At 34.7% G+C, this 18,485-nt stretch overlaps 1 protein-coding gene across 1 annotated transcript in view; it reads left to right on the top strand.

The window, feature by feature from the left end:
* The window catches only part of LOC100650272, a 73,999-nt gene that overhangs the window by 15,982 nt on the left and 39,532 nt on the right, over nucleotides 1-18,485 (top strand). The gene's annotated exons all lie outside the window — the stretch shown is intronic.

The raw sequence follows: 18,485 nt of genomic DNA, 5'->3' as shown, positions 1-18,485 counted from the left end.
GTGTGGTGTTAGCTTTTTTATTTTTCCAACTTTCTATACTTTTTTTTAATAATCTATGATCATATACACCGAGAAAAACAAATATATTTCTAGTATTACATGACTGTTACTATACGTTGTATCAAAGATAAGTTAGCGCATGTTTTAAAACTGAAAGAAGTCACGTCCTTTGATACGCAGAAATTTTATAATAACAGGCTAATGTCAAAAATTATTATTCTACATTTTCGATTTTCCTTGCATGGGGAATTGCCCCCACTCTACTTGTACCACCAAACGCAGTACCTAAGTGCGAAGAAGAAAAATGTCGTTACCTCTCAATTGCACGCGTACTTACCGAAACTTCATCGTCGAGTTTCTTGAGAACCAAGTATCGCATCAAAAATTATCACTCTACATTTTCGGCTTGAACCAAGATTATCTATACACCTTGCGTTTTCTCGTTTCGATTTTATATTAAAAGATGATTCAGAGGCTTATAAAAAGTAGAAACTGTGAGAAATTTATGCAATGTGATTTAGAACGCAGTTGAAACTCGTTTCTGCAAAAGTTTAATCGAACATTTCATTCTCACTTTTGATTCGATTGAGTCACTATTTTCGACTAATTGTTCTTGTTCCAAACGTTCCGCATTCTGAAGATTTAAACTTTTCTTCCCAATATGCTTCGTCAGAAGTGGAGTGGAAACATAACTGCTTTTCGTTTTTCCTTATATTTATGGTTTATACACAGATGGAATTTGGCACAGCAGCAAAGCTTCCTTTCAGTTTTAAGATCTCACATCCGTTCTAAAGAAACGTTAAAAACTTATTTCTGCGCAAAAACTCTGGAGTCTGTGACGCGTCGGTACGCTACAACAGCGAAGGAAACAAAAGTTTGAAATTCTGAGACTGTAGACTGCCTATGTTTTATATGATTGCGGTACTCACAAAAGAAATAGCGAAGAAATAAAACTTTTTACCAGATAAAAACAATGTTTACAAATTTCCTAAACTTAAATTCTAGAAAAATAATATTTTAGACACACCAACTTAATATTGTACAGAGTTTGCCTGGATTTAAGAGCCAAACTCTGTCATCGGTATTATAGATACGTATATGAGGTGGATAGGTCGTGATAGATGCGGAAGAAATGTTTGAGCATATTTAACGATATATATTTATTGACATATACTCTATATGTACACTATGCGTAGAACTCGCGATTACTATTAGCGGTTCGCGATTCGAGGTTACAAGTTCGACTTTTGGTCGATGCGTTGCGATGCACGATACAAGATAGGATGATGATTGCTTAAGATGTCGAGAAACTCGGATGTTAAACGATTCGCGTATTCCGAGTTGGCCTATTGCTTCGCTGGTACGAAGAATTCGGCCGGCAATCGTATGCCGGTGCCATAAACCATTTCGGCTGCCGTTGCGTTCAGGTCCTCCTTGAAAGCAGTTCGTATGCCTAATGAAACAATTGGTAAGATTTCTACCCAGTTGCTCGTATCGTGGCATTTGATTGCTGCTTTCAGTTGTCGATGCAGGCGCTCTACCATCCCGTTGGACGCGGGGTGATAGGCTGTCGTGCGCAAATGCTTAATACCGAGTAACCGGCATAGTTCGTTAAATAGATTTGATTCGAACCGGCGTCCTTGATCGGTCGTTATTTTTTAAGGTAGACCGAAACGAGCTATCCATGTAGAGAGGAGGGCCGAGGCAACGGTTGTCGCTTCCATATCGACGATAGGAACGGCTTCGGGCAAACGCGAAAAATGGTCGATACACGTTAGACAATATCGGTAGCCTTGCGAATATTGCACGACGATAATGTCTATGTGTATGTGTTCGAAATATAATCCAAGTTACAGTACCACGCCAAAATAATTCACTTATAACTCTCTATGAGAATTGATTGTAAAAATTCTACCAGATAAAAAAAAAAATTCGGGAGTCCTTGTCTATAGACGGCCAGACGAAGCGCATCGTCACCAGTTTTTGAGTGGGGCGTATCCCTGGATGGGAAAGCCCGTGGAGCGAATTAAATACGTCGCACCGCAAGAATTTTGGTACATACGGTCGTACAATGTCGCCTGATATGTCGCAATAGGTTTCTACGTCGTGATCAGGGAAACGTATCTTCTTTAATCGTAACGCGCATGTACCGGAGTTGACGATGTCGCGTAGTTCGTTATTTTCTTGCGCGGCGGCGAGAATTTGACGATCCACACAGACTTTCCTATCGCTTCGATGCGTCGGCTACGTTATTATCTAACCCCTTTACGTACCTGATGTCGATGGTGTAATCAAGGTGTCGGGATTATCGTGACGAACACTTGTCGGGGTTTTTTTTTTGATTGAACGCGTATGTAAGGGGTTTATGGTCCGTAAAAATCATGAAATTTCTCCCTTCTATGGCATGTCGAAATCGCTTGACCGCAGTGTACATAGCGAGTAGTTCGCGACTGTACGCGCTATACTTTCGTTGCGCGCAATGGTTTAGTAAGAAAACCGAACGGCTGCCAAGAGTCGTTGACGCGTTGCTGCAGGACCGCTCCTAATGTATAGTCGGATGCGTCTACCGCGAGGCTGACGAGCGCGCCAGGAATCGGATGCGCTAACATCGTGGCATTAGCGGGGGCGCGTTTCGACTCGCGGAAACTAGTTTCGGATTGCTCCGACCACTCGATGGGCGCGTTGCCGTTTTTCGCTCCTTTTAACAGGTCGTTGAGAGATTGAAAATTTTTGCGGCCCCGGTATGAAACGTCCGTAGAAGGTAATCATACCGAGGTACCTATGTAGAGCTTTAACGATCGCGGGAAGCGGTACTTCCACAATGGCGTCAACGTGTTCGGCTAGCGGCTTTATTCCGTTCGCGTTTGCGATGTGTTCCAAAAATGTGATTTCGTTCACACCAAATTCACGCTTTGCGGGGTTGATGACTACACCGTAATCGTTTAAGCGTTCAAACAAAATCTGCAAGTGCTCGCGGTGTTGTTCTTCGGTTTCAGAGGCTATTAAAAAGTCGTCTATATATGCGTAAACGAAATCTAAACCACGCGTGATTTCGTCGACGAATCTTTGACACGTTTTGGCGACGTTTTGAAGCTCAAATATCATATTGGCTGCATCGAAAAGTCCGAAAAGTGTCGGATCGCGATTTTCTTGACGTCTTCGGGCGCGATCGGAATTTAGTGGTAAGTGCGGACGAGATCGATTTCTGAAAAGATTCGCTTACCGTACAGATGTTGCGCAAAGTCTTCGATATGTGGTGGGAAGTACCTATCGAGTACGGTGCGGGCATTCAACGCACGATAGTCACCACATGGCCGCAGGCTTCCATCCTTCTTAGGTACGCCGTGCGGGGATGATGCTCATGGGATTTTCGATGGCCGCATCAGTCCTTGCTCGATCATCATTTCAAACTCCGCCTTAACCTGTTTGAGTCGATCAGGTGCGAGGCGACGAGGTTTGCAGTAGACGGGTGGCCGGGTGTGGTTTCGATGTGGTGTACCACACCGTGTCGAGTTTTCTACGCCAAAAGTCGATGGTAGACCGATTCACCGATTATGGTTTTTATGGATACTTCGTCGGTCGTGGTAGCGTATCCCCTTGATGACAATTGGGTTGTCGTGTCGAGGAGTCGTTTATTTCGCGGATCCACGAGCAACCCACAGTGGCTCAAAAAGTCCACGCCGATGATGGGCGTTTGAACGTCAGCTGCCATGAAATGCCATTGTTTCCCTGCGTCCATTTGCAAGGGGACTGGCATTTTCGTGCGCGGTTTCGATATGTTAGGTGGTAATAACGAAGGTCGGGATTCTGCGATCCTTCTCTAGATTTTGATCTACTATGTCTTTTCGCTCTCGATCGCCGACGAGGACTTTGATTGAAACTCAGCGCACTCATCCGGGCTTTTATTTGGTTCATATCGTCTTTTAACGCGTTGAGAGAGGCGAGCAATTCGTTCGTTCCAACGTTTTGAGCTGGTGGATCAATTACCGTCGTTATTCGGGCAGTACGCTGGTGATCCTCTCCAAATTCCTCTATTAAAAGGTCCGCTTGCCGCATTAACTTTTCCGGATTAGTTTCGTCGATTGCGGCAAGGGTGCGCCTGATGCGGGTGGGTAGTCGGTTCCACCACAGCGTGAGGATCAAACCATCGGGCGTGGAGGGGCTAGCGAGTTTTTTAAAGTGCTGATAAAACCGAGATGGCTTCCTATCGCCCATCTCTTCGCTTTCCACCGACTTCTTTACCCGTACACTGTCTATATCGGTTAATATGCGAATGAACTCGCATTTCAGTTTCTCGTAGCGCCCCGTGGCTGGGGGATTCGTCATTAGGTCTTCGACTGTCAATCTTGTAAGTGCCGACTGTCGAAGCATTTAGCTAGGCACGAACTTTATTTCGTCGTCCGTGATCTGCGCTACCTCGAATTGCCTCTCCAACAGGGCGAACCATGCCGAGATAGAAACCGTTGGAAAGTTTACTGTCGAGTGTCGCTACATATACATGTATAGAGGGTGCCGCCGAATAACATGTACAAGCGGGCACGAGGTGATTCCTTGTGAAAAAATAAGGACAAAATATGGAATAAAATTCTTTTCATCGAAGGCTTAGTTTACGAGAAAATCAAGTTTGAAAATGTATCAAATATAGTCGAACATGACCAATTTCGGACTAGACAGGACTAAATAATCGACAGGAGGTCATTCTACGTGTGAAAATAAATCGAAAATGCAGAATAAAATTTTTCTCAAGACACTTTGTTACCGAAAAAGTAAATTTGAAAATCATACGCATGCAAGTATTAAATCGATTCTTAACTAAACATGTTTGAACTCTATTTTTTTCTTTTTTTAGATAAAGTCTTAAAAATGAAAAACGTTTTTTTATATTTTTCACTTACTTTCGCCTCTACAATAACATCCTATCGATTGTTTACTCATATCCAGTCGGTAATTATTCAAAGTTTCAAGAGAAGTTACAGAATGGCGTCTGTTATTTGCAACTGCCCTCAGACGAGCTTGGAATAAGTTACGCAACGATGTAGACGACAACGTCACCCCATCTGAAACCGAGCATGTTGAATTACATAATTTGGCAGACGACATTATCTGGATTTGAGAATTGTGATCAGAACGATATTCAAGAATGGTTGGGATAAATAACAAAAATCCGAGAGATGAAAAAATTATTTCATCCAATCTTGATAAAAAACATGACGACGTAGATGACGACTCGGCAGGACTCCGTGTCGTCTACTGCATTGCGCAGCTAAAAGTGCACTAGGTATTCTATCAAGATGGGCAAAAGAACGGAAAATAACAGACACGGTGCAAATATTTATCTTAGGAAGAATACGACACGAACCAAATGGCAATATCAAAGCATGATAAATTTAGTTTTTATATTATGCTTTTTCTAATTTTTTCTTTAACTTAAGGTTAGTGTAAGTTTACGTTTATCATTGCGTTTTATTTTCAGTCGTTTTACGACATATTTACAAATTTTGCTTATCTAGTCCAATTATTCGAAAAATTGGTTATCGAAACCAGTTTGTCTCCTTATTAATATCGACGTTCTACTGTATAAAATAGTTCAGTGCAAGAGGAGGCTTGATTATTAGATAAAAATGAGAAAGTATGGGGCAGTATACCCAGCATGAAATAATGCAATAGTAAAAAATCTAGAGCATTTATTTCACCAAGAACTTTTTTTCCAATAACATCTGATAAAATATTTAGTGAAAAAAATATGGATAAAGTGGCTAATGTGCGATTTCTAGGCACGTGGCGAATGTTTTGCTGCAGAGTTCAACATTTCGATGTATGATTGTTGCAAATAACTAAACTACCATATTTAACTATATTTGCCCATTCCATATTAGATAGAGTTTTTTTAATGCCAGTTGAATATCGAAAATTATTCATACCGTTAGAAATACGTATAAGACTGTCGTTAAATTGTGCATAAATATATGATCGAATATCCATAAAAACCTTTATTTATTTCGACTGATTCTTTAAGAATGACATTTCAAAAACAAAATCTTACTGCATATTGCTACTTTGCATAAAACTAAATAATAATAAATATGTAACGTACAATTTCTACCGAACATAAAATTTCAATTAGTGTAAAACTGATACAAAAATCGATTCTAGAACTGTTTTGAAAATGATAACGTTTTGCAAATAAATGATCTGAGAGCGATATAAGAATCAATATCGAAATTATAGGTTAAACGGAAACTTTGGTAAACTTCGGTTCCTTCCAAGAATGGAATTTCATATCTGTTTTAAGGTGATTTTAAGATGATATCATAACCGTTTTCAACCTCTATTTCACATATGTGGATACATATATTTCTGTTCTTATATCTATCTGAACAACGAAATACGAAATATGTCATATACGGAATAATTACGTCATAATTTTTGCGTTATGGCGTTTCCAATTAATTAATGTTTTTAAATAAATAATATATGCCCGAAAAATTTGTAACTTATTAGCACGTTGCATAGTAAATATTCATACAATACGTGGTATGTGAAAAATTACGTAGATTAAGATTATAAGAACTACTCACTGAAAAGATCAAGTCGAAAAAGGATCTAAAAATGTTTTTCTAGTAGGTAGAATCAGAAGGAGTAATAGTATTTTTAGCATAATTAGTGGGAATTGCTTCGCTTGCAATTTTGAAATCTGAAATGCACTTAGCGAAGGTAAGTGCATTTCAAAGTGTAAAGTTAAACAGTCTAGATTGGAGCTTACAACATTGTAAGCAGTTCTGTCAAAGCTTCGTGTTTACACTTAGCATAAGATATATACATATGTATTTACTTGCTACATAGTACGTGTTTGACTTCAATTTCAGCTGATTATCTACATTCTCTCCTGTGCACTCATTGTAAACAAAAGAATAGTGATCTTTGTATGATTTACACTGAAAGTGAGCTAAATCAATTTCTAATTTTGGGGGGTAAATATTGTCTTGGCGTAAGTACGCACTACGAAACGAAAAAATCAAAATTAATTGAAAATTAATAACCAGATTGCGGATCTTTATGCATTTATAGGAAATTTGAAAGCGCAAAATTGCACAAAATGTACATGATATAGACTGCTTATCTTGAAAATGGTATAGGACTATTTTAGTTTGATTTGAGATATTAAAGTGTTTGCGCCGATTAAAAACTCCCGATAAAGCCTACTTGATTTTTCCATGTCGTTATGTGTTTGAGTAGATGTAAATTTGTTATACAATAGTATTTTTTAAGAATCAATTAGACCAATATCTTTTTTCAGGATCATGAATGAACTTGTATCAATTTCAAAATTATAAATTATACAATTTATTAAATTTTAATTATTTAAAGCTTATGTTTTATGTTTTAATCCGCTTTTCTTTATAAATAAGAACAGAGAAAACAATATACTACTATCTCATTTCGATATATTATTTCAATATACATATATTAGGAGCGTTATTTCTTTTTGGATTGTTATCTGCGAGTGTTTTGAAATACTCATGATACACGGAAGGTATGTTACGCCACAACCGCATCATATTTTATCATATCGTACATATATATTTCAATTATTGTAACGCGTAAATATTGTAATATTGTAAAAATTTTAACGTAATTCTTTTCATTAAGACGAAGGATCTGAAGTATATAAAATTTACTGCAAAGTTTAGTTTCGCGTTAAAGTGTGAAATAAATAAGTCTTCGATCTTAAGTTTACACTTTTATAACAATCCGATATTAATGTAAACCTACTATTAATTTAATAATATTAATATTATTACTAATAATTGTAATAATGTACTTTAAACGTAATAATAATTTACGAGTATATTATTGAGAGGAATTTAAACAACTTGTTCATAGCCGCACGTGCAATATTATATTTAATAGAGAGGATAGCATTACATGCGTTATTATTTGTTTTTCGTTATTAGTAACCCGACTCAGATTACAGGAAATGTATCTACATCACTTTCAAAATAAATGATTATACAATATCATTAATTAATGAAATTTCAATTGATTAAAACAGATAAATTGCAGATGAAAAGATAACACTAAAGTACATGTAAATTTAACGTTTTCGTAATTTCGAAGCATTCAAAGATGTACTTATACCACTCTCGAAATAAACGATTGAAAAAAAATATATAAAAAATCCAAATTATAGTACCTTTTATAGCGTTTGGCAGGTAAAATAATTTTCTATCGACGACTTATTTTTTTTTTTAATTATATTTTCAAAAATATAAATCTACGCAAAAATTCGTAAACTATCAATAACGCATTATGAAATTTCATAGGAATTGTAATTATGTTTTTTATTTATTACCCGAGCAAAATTTGATATAAACTCAAGCCAAGGTCTAAAAAATGCTACTGTGTATATCTCGGGAAGTAGCACCAGTTATATTACGTATAAGCGTGTAGAGGACTTGCGTAGGATGTTTGGACGTGAGATTTATTAAATGTTATTGCTTGTTGTTGAAATCGTCGAATATATTTAAAATAATAAATTAGTAACAGGCTATATTCATTGAGACGCTCGTACAGTGTATAAGTAGTAAAATAGGATCGCTGATAATTCGTTGATAACTGGTTGATAACTGATCGACAACTGACTGTAACTCATTTTCTTGCGATCGCGTCCGTTTATTTATACTGGTCGGGGGAGAGTCGGAAAATTCAAATTCATCTTTGTTCGATGGTTGCACGTAGCGGCGACATTGTTTTGCCCGGAGTTTGTTTATCGTTACGTTTCGTGGGTCAAGGCGGTGTCAATGTCCCGAGGCAAAATAACAACACGAGTCGCTCTCGATTCGCATCGTCCTCTGACTCATGTGCCGCTACAAGTTAAATTACATTACACACAAAGGTTTCAAGTGTGCTATTATTTTGCCTGACCGATTTTAACTTGCGCCCGTATTTCTTTCCATAACTCTTGCGAACCAAAAACTTTCGTCTTTTACGAAACCGGGAAAGATGTTGAGTGGGCTATCATTTTGTTGCACAGTGTATCGATTTCAATGAAATTCACTCTTCTTTCAATTTTAACACACCTCAAATTTTTTAGTGAGGTTTAAACTAAAGAATTCAATAGTTGCCAACATGTAATTACAATATTCTAAAATTCTTGTAAATAATTTTTGCAACTTTTAGAAATATACTGTGGTTACTGTATGCGTATCGTTGTGTTTATTGTAGATTTTACATACTAATTAATTATATCCTGCATAATAATTTAACTTGACTGATTATAAAAGTGTAATATTACGAAAATGAAATATATAGATCTTTGTAAAAAAGAAAATGTTTCATTGGAAGATATATCCTGGATATTTCAAAAGATACGTTCTCAACCTCTAATTTTAAGAGCTGTTCCCTTCCTGAACGAAAATGATGGCTGGTAAAAAAAATACGTGTAGAATATTTTTAGCTGGATTATGAATCTTCAAAATTTTATTAAAAATGAAATATAATTGGTTGATATGTCTTATTGCTTAAAATGTATTATATAATATATGTATGTATATGTAAAATTTATAATCTAATATTCCTATTCTATAATATGTTTATTATGTTTTTTAATAAAGTTGACGTCTTTATTAGCGAATTATGAATGTTCTGCCTCTCGCGTTTCATATCACTTTGATGTGTGGATATCTATGAATAGCATTCATCAGATATATTCTTTAATCAAGGTGATGTATCTACTTCGAGTATAACATCGAATCGGTAGAATAAATCAAAGTGTTTGTGTTTTTAGCGATTTTAATAAAGAATGAAATAAATCTAAATGTTTTGATAAATTAAACATTAGACGAAAATACGCGAACAGCATCCTTAAGTAAAATTTTTTAAACGTTAGGGAAAGCAATTAAAATGTTCTGTATAATTATTTCAGAGCCTAAAGTGGTACCCAAAACTGAGTCTTTGGGTGACTATAAAAATAATTTTTCACAAACTATAATTTTTCTAATCTAACCTGAAGAAGTTTAAGATAAATTTGATGTGATTTATTGGTATATCAAATATTAGTCAGTGTTTTTCCCTTTGTGTATGTTAAATTTTGTTTATGATTATTATTTGCGTTAAAACACTTTAATGATCGGTGTATTAGTTCCTGAACAAACACCTGATTTTCGAAAAGTTTTCCGTCTTCTTGATGGTCTTTGCCATCGTCTGAATCACAGCTACGTTCTGAAAAACTATCATCTTCTGAATCTCTAGCACATATATCGGGCGGACAATCAGACAAAATATCTGCATAAAATTCATGGGACAGTTCTTATTCGCTAAAAAATTCGCGATGCTCCATTTTTAAAGTGACGCGAGTCTCCGTTATTTCTGTTCTGGATGGGTCGTGACATACGATCACCCGAAGTTTTCTAAAGCTACGCATTTTCTATTAGTCTGTCTTCGGTTTACGAGTTTTATCTTATTTCCTTCTCCTTTGTAGGTAGACCTTTGTTTTTTACAGCATATCTTTTCGTGGCTGCATTAGCCTCGAATGGTTGAAGGGACAAAGCGAAACTTCTACAGTTTCAACAACTTTCCTATATTTTTCCAAGTTACGTACATTACAGTATAGTTGATTGTTACTGTTGTGCGGCTTGTTATAATTACTTTAGTTTCCTCTGTTTATAATTTAGTTTAAGTCATGTAATTTAGTTAACTTGGCAAGTTGATGGGTCTCTCACCGGAATAACCTCATGCGCCAGAAAATTTCCTTTGCAAAGAGGCAAAGTGTAAAAAGTAAAATAAATGTAACGAAATAGAATCTGAACATGTACTTTTCATAATGAATAGATTATCGATGTAACGTTCTAAAAATGTCATACGGTGATTTTGATTACATCAGCTTCTAATAACGTCTAAACACGTCGCCGGTTAATAACGTTCAATTTACAATAGACGTCTTAGGACGTTCCCGGGCATTAAAGCTTCGATATTCTGAAAGTCTTCTCACACTTGCTTTGCATCGTACACGTTTGTTTAGAGGAAGTATGACATCATTTCTTATTAATGTTTAACAATAAACGGAAGGAGTTGTCACGATATACGTAAATATAAAATGCGTGTTAGTTTGTGGCGTACATATAACACTTTGAAGAGAGATTACTTGATTTATATAAGCTTCAACGCGCCACTATTCGTCCGTAGAACTTGTGTGCTATCGATTTTATTGTGTGAGGCGATAGCTACTTGTTGTTGCTGACGGCAGGAGAGATCTATCGATAAAGCAGGCTCGTTGACATTTTGTAGCTACTTCCTGAATCGAGTACACTCGCAGAGATGAGCAAGCCAGACAATCAGTTCGAAAGTCTTTTATTTCAAACAGACTAAACGATTTATGGGTGATAAATGAGACAATTGAAATTCTATTTACATGCAACGCTCTCAGAACAAAGTATCTGCAGACTTTTGATGTTACTTGCAATTCACAAAATTGTTGAAACATTATACAGCGATTCAAGAAATTATTCTACCACTTGCCACAGAAAACTTTTATGAATATATTAAGCGAAGTACATAAAACTTTTTGGGATTTCGTTAACACTATAATGGAACATGACTATCGCGATTACAATGGCAAAATTTGAAACCGATCGGAGAATGTAAAAGTTACAAAATGTTTATTGTGAAGATATATTGTAAACAGATTGTAAACACTTAGTGAAAAGCTAAACGTTTTGCTAATTAATGCTAATTATATGCACAATTAATGTTAAAAATGTTCCCACAAATATTGTAACTTATTAATGTAATATTTGGTGATGTTTGCCAATATAATTCCAATAAATATTCTGTAACTTCTATATACATCTCCAAATCCGTTTCAAATCTTGCCAATGTAATCATGATAGTCGTATCTCGTTACAGTACTAATAACATTTCAAAATGTTTCATATAATATGTAGATAAAAAGTTTCCAAGGCTGTTTGAATATTTTCGTTTTCGCTTATCTTTCATTTATATCGAATTTTGACCTTATATCAGATAAAATTTATTTCAACGCCTTTTCGCTCACAAGGGAACGCCGACGACCGATACACGTTGACTTTGATAAAACTTTGCACAAGTATTCATCAGAGCTACCTAATTCGTTCGAGCCCGTTTTTTATTTTAAGGGAGAAATCAACCCTTTCATCCAAGTGTGTTCAATCCTCTATGTAATTGTTTATAAATCGTAAATAACAAAAGATATCAAAAAATGTGCGAGACATTTAAAAAAAAATCACTTTTTTACAAGAATCAAATTGCCTTCCTTCTTTTTTCCAGAAATTTTAATCTTATTCTGATGTACGACGTCTATCTGGGAGGTAATGAGAATTATTTCATAAAATAATATTTATTGAAAATATTCACAAAGTTATGTTATCTCCTTCAAAGTATGTTCCTTGAGGACGCATACGATTCTCTGCCATTCTTCGTAGCATTTTTCCCCGGTTGTCATGTGCAGCATTTACGTCATAGATTTTTTGGACATTTTCCACGGAACCGAAATGGCGACCTCTTAATTTAGTTTTTAATTTGGGGGACAAAAAGTAGTCGCAAAATGCCAGGACGAGGCTGTAGAGTGGGTGTGGAAGAACTGCAATGAATTTTTTAATCGGGAACTTTCTCAGAGTTATGGATGAATGGCTTGGTGTATTATCGTGATATTCACGACAAAGTATTGGGAAGAAGACACACAAAAATACTCATGTGGATCTGGCGAAGATCGAAATACACCGGAGGAAAGTTCTTTCATATATTCTATGCAACATAGGTTACCTTGAATGGCCATCTGCGTCAGGTAACACAAAGGAACGTAGTTATTTGATACTCATTACATTCCGGACAGACCTCGTATAAAGGCATCTATTCTTTTTGGATCCGACGATGTACTATAGTCTATAATTATTGTAATTATTCCATGTAGAATTATCGCCTTAGGCTTTGTGTATTTCATGCATTGATTGTTAATTTAATCTGCAGTTACGAAGTTTCTATACCTAATATTGTGTATAATATTAATTACGACAATAAATTAAACATGACATATAATTATATATAATTTCTATAATAGCACTTTAAGGACCGTATGCTCTAACAAGCATACAGCCTGAATTTTCGCATATGTCTGCAGCGATTGAAAAATTTCAAAAGGTCGCTCGGAAAATTTTTTCCGATTTACATTTTTTATAATCTAAATTAACTGAGATACGTAGCAATTCTACAATATAATACGTAGAATAATATCCACACATAAATATCATATGTGTATTCAGTAACGGCCTTACCTTCCTAACTGATCATTTCAAAGACAAGTAAACAACATATTCGGAATATCAATTTAACTGTAATAATTATTTAATATTAGTAGTAGTACTATTCATTAAATACTATTCAGTATTTGCTGCAATAATTGAGAACTCTTTTAATATTGATGTACAAAATACCTGTTCCTGTTATAGAAAAGTTTTTATTTTTATATTTTATGAGTTCTATTCAAACTAAAATTTTTATTTTCGAGAACTTTCCTTCGAAAGTTATAATGTGAGAACGTTTTCTAAAAAAATTGCACTTCCCATGTTTTAAGTAGAACTCATTAAAAAGTTCCATAACTTTTTCGATCCTCGCTTCTTTCACGATTCTGACCAATTGCAATCTTTTCAAAATGTTTCTCACACGCCACCTAGTAAATTAATCCTTCTACGTAGCTTCTTAAAAAGAATCAAATCGTTTCGTGCAATTTTCAAAAAGTTCTATTATAAAGGGTGTCCAAATATTAATGGGAATAACTATAATGGGAGTATATTCTATACACAAGGTGTTTCCATTTTATGCCGATCAACTACCATAAGAACATAATCTAAAAAGGAATTTTATATGAAATATCGTTAGAAACTCTTTGTTACAAAGGTGTAGGCAAGTATTGAACGTCATATGAAATACAGTAGAACCTATAGGGTTCAAATTAACTCTTATACATTGTAGCTGCAAAGTCATATACCATACTATCACTGACAATATGTTTTCAATTAAACGCAGTACTGCCGAATTAACTAAATATAACGGAATTTTTGAGATATAAAATGTTACGGTATGCACAGACTCGCCAAAGTACTCAAACACTATACTTGTATGTAACATATTGCATGTGTCGTATGAAACATTTTGATATTTCATTGACATTGTTATGGGAGTCGACTATAGCGATTGTGTTGCTTTGGAACGAATCTGAAAATATATATAGAAATTACAATATATTTAGTATAAATATACAGTGTGTGTCGGTTGATACAATTGGCAAGAAAGTAATTTTACGTGATAACACGAAAACGCTCCGAGGGAATAGTCGATAACAGATTATTTTACGTGTAAAAATAAGTTAGAAATATAGAATAAACTTTTGTCGTAGGATGTTTCGTTTCTGAGAAAATGAAATTTCAAAATTGATCAACGTACACGTGTACCGAGTCAATTCTTAACTAAACCTTGTTTTCTTGAAAACGTGATCTTAAAAGGAAAAATATTATTCTACATTTTTCACTTATTTTCGCACATAGAGTACATAGAATAACTTTCTGCTGGCGGTTTACTTATACCCAATCGATAACTCGTCAAATTCACATATACCGAACAAAAGTCGGTTTTCCTTGAAGATAGCGACTCAACTGATAAAAGCTTATTCTATATTTTCGACATATATCTTCGCGTAGGATCTCCTCGATTGTACCATGTAGATTCCAGCGGCAAAAGCCGGAGGACAAACGAACGGGTGAAAGTACACGCGAGATACAAATTCATAGATCACTAAAATAAATATCCAAACTGAATATTGATTCCTTCTCTCCGAGAGAAGAGTTTAACAAGAACAGGTCAACGAATAAGTCAACACTTCCGTCCTCGTTTCATAATTAATATGAGCACCTTTGCCGAGGAGCGGATGGTCAAAATAGAATATTCTGATCATCCCCGGATTGTTGTAGATAACCAGAAACTAAGTTCTAGAAATTGATCCGAGATTGGACTGCCTTGATCCAAGCACCTTGATTGAGTTTGGTAATGAGATTTTCTTGAATGATACAAACTGAGTAAATTAAAGTTGACAATGAATTTCCCAATAATTGAATGATTAAATTTGCACTAAGTAGACGATTCCATTAAATTAAATCCTTTCTGACTAAAACTAAGCTGACTAAAAGCTAGTGACATCAATTTACGTCCCCCTTAAATCCATTTAATTTTTGTTGGAAACATCTTTCGATATCACGAATAGTTTCGAAAATCTTCGCGGGAGTTGACTTAGATGTAACACTCTGTATAATATAACTTATTGTTAACGTATGCGAACGTGTTTCGATTTGTACCGCACCATATTGTTTACTTTAAAATAGCTTATTATTAGTGTAAACAGACAAAAGTTATGGAAGAAGAGCAGCGCCCATGCAACAATATTAATATTAATAATAGAATTAAAATTAAGAATTCATGATTAACGTATATTATTACGTATATGTCTTTTTATGAACCATATAATATATGCATGGTTTATAAAAATAGAATCTATCAAGGAGACGAGACTGATAAAATAGTCCATTAATCGACTGCCACGATATTTGAACCGGCTCTGATAGTTTGACAATAATTATGCGAATAATTACCCGGACTTTGCTTTAGAAACAGCTCCATAAACTTGTTTGGAGGTATTAGTGGGCACATGCACTTGATTTAATGTACTTCATTGGTCGTAGCGACCAACTGCTCGCTGCGGCCAGTTTCTCGTGCTTTCATGGTCGTTGACAACTCACTGGTTGCCATGACCACGTACGTGAGAGCTCATATATTCTCAGGAATCCAATGGTCACTGACAACCTGGTTCTTAGCGACACCACTGTTTTTCGCTAAAAGATCTAAATCTAAAAGATTTTATATCGTGCCGTATTAGTAATATTTGTAATATTACAAATTACAATTCATTATTACATTTATTGTGTATTGGAGTTTTTACTATTACAACTTTCATTGAATTTATCAATATGTTGTGAAAACTGATCCGTGAAATTCAATGCATAAACCAATTTTCAAACACGAGCCATTAGAGGAATATCTGTTTGTTATTTTAATTTTTAAAAGCCGAGTTCAATAACGTAAAATCACTTTTAAAACTATCGAGTAACTTTAAAATATAATAATAATGAATTTCTTTTTTGATATATTTATCAACTTCGAAGTAACTTTTACTAAAAATACCAAGAAATAGTTCTGGATATATTTAACTTTACGCTGTCATTTTCTTCTTCTTCTGCGTTTTACGCTGCTTTACTCGAGAAAATATCGATTGGGATTTGAATTCTCCCAGTCGATTTTCGACCGACACCTCTGCAACGCGATTTATTCGTAGTTGTCTAATGCTTATCTCAACGTGATTTCTAGTAATTCAGAATCCTCCTAAAATTGTAGGTCAGTCATTCTCTCTCACGTTCATAGTCACAAAAACTAATTGTACCAAAACCAACCGTTAATAACGCCGTCACTTGACGCGATTCAAAATAATTAAAGAGGATCAAACGATAAACAATAGTCGAGACTCTTATTAACGCGTTCATTTTCAAGTCAACTGTAAGTAGTCCTAATTTCTATGCTACTTGCAATATACTCTGCGTATCAACGAAAGTGAAGTAGATTCGCGAACAAATACACGAAAAGATTCATGAAAGAATAATATGATTATTGAGAATAAGTATAAATCATGTTTGTGTGTAGGTTATTTTTTTTATTAATTACAGATAATAGTTCGAATATGATAAAGTTTGTTGTGCTCATATTATGTTACGTATTGAAACGCGAACTAGATTGTTAGAAAGTTCCATCCTTTTAAGAAACAAATAAAAACTTAAAAAATGTGTAACTTGTGACTTATTTCCAGATTAGCAAAGCGCAAAGAGATAATAATTACGCGCTTGATTGAATGCTGAATGAGAACTGAAACTCTCTATTGATTTCTTTGGCGCTTTTATACATATGGTGTATCGGGCAATTGCTATGTCAGGGAATCAATCGATTGGAGTTGGGCAGTTACCACACTAATCATGAATATCGAGCTCTTGTGACAAAATATGGGTGGTGTAAATCGACACTGAGTGATCGCTGTTGCTATGCCGAATAAGAATGTTATGTTGCTATGTCGAAAATGACAGGACATTGATAATAATGAAATTAATATTCAAACAGATAAAACAATAAGTCTTCTTTTTGTAAATTAAACCTGGCCAAGCCTCAGTGTGCTTGAAGGTGAAGAATAAACAGATACGTAAACTAATTTATTATTTCTATTTTCGAAATAATTTATGTGCAAAGTAAATAGTATTTAATATAAAAATCAGATTAACCATTTTCAAATAATACCTTACATTACATTATTAATAAAATAATGAATAATTTTAGGGTTTTGGATACTATATTTTGTATAAATTTTAATCGCAAACAATGAAAGTACAATATTTGATATAATCGTACGAGAATAGTTGAATGAAATATTTGGCTCATATTCATTATCCGATTATCTTGAAATAATTACGCGTTAAATTACGTAAATAGGGAAAACTGTTTACCTCTGATTGTAAGTTAGTACAGAAAATAAATATATAGTGTCGCGATACTACATATAGGTTACGGGAATCGTATCTCGCCTCATCCTAATGTGCAATCATTATCCACGTATCGCGATACACGTATCCGCGTGACGAATTAGTCTGATGGACTCTGCTCGCACGAGTATCTGTGTATTAGGACGCGTATCATGATATATGTACTTATGTATATAGAGTGGCTAGAAAAAATATTTGCGCATAGCTTTATATTTCAGTGAAGCGTTTTTTGTCAGTTTCCATATTTCATTTTCATAGTATGAAATTTGTTAACTCGTATGAAAATACTATTGAGCGATACCGAATTTAATATACTTGGACCTAATTGATTAGTATGTGCAGTGATTCGCAAAAATATTCCTAGGTGCACTTGCCACAGAAAATTTTTCCTTTATATGATGCATAACATATAAAATATTTTGAACTGACATGAGCATATGTGCAAAATTGGAACCCAAACTGACAATATAATACAAGCTGCAAGATAGTGCAATCTTATATTTAACAAACAAATTAATGTACAGTATGAGCAGACATCTTAACCATATAATAAATGTTAAAAATAGTGTTTTATGATTCTTTTATAATTGCTCATTTAAATATTTTTATGGTCTCTGCAAACTATTATATGTACTTGTATTAAATATCTTGCAACTTCTGCATACATTTTCAAAATTGTTCCAGTATAGTTACCACTATAATCGTGATAGTTGAGTGTCGTTGCAGCGTTAATAAAATTTTTTAATGTTTCATATAATACACGTAATATATTCATAAAATGTGTCGACAAGTGTACCATTGCTTTCGCGAGCTACTGTAAACGCT

This window comes from Bombus terrestris, chromosome 13 (assembly GCF_910591885.1).
Source record: "Bombus terrestris chromosome 13, iyBomTerr1.2, whole genome shotgun sequence".
Taxonomy (NCBI): Eukaryota; Metazoa; Arthropoda; class Insecta; order Hymenoptera; family Apidae; genus Bombus; species Bombus terrestris.
Note: the sequence above shows the minus strand (reverse complement) of the source record. Positions and strands in the feature narration are given on the sequence as shown.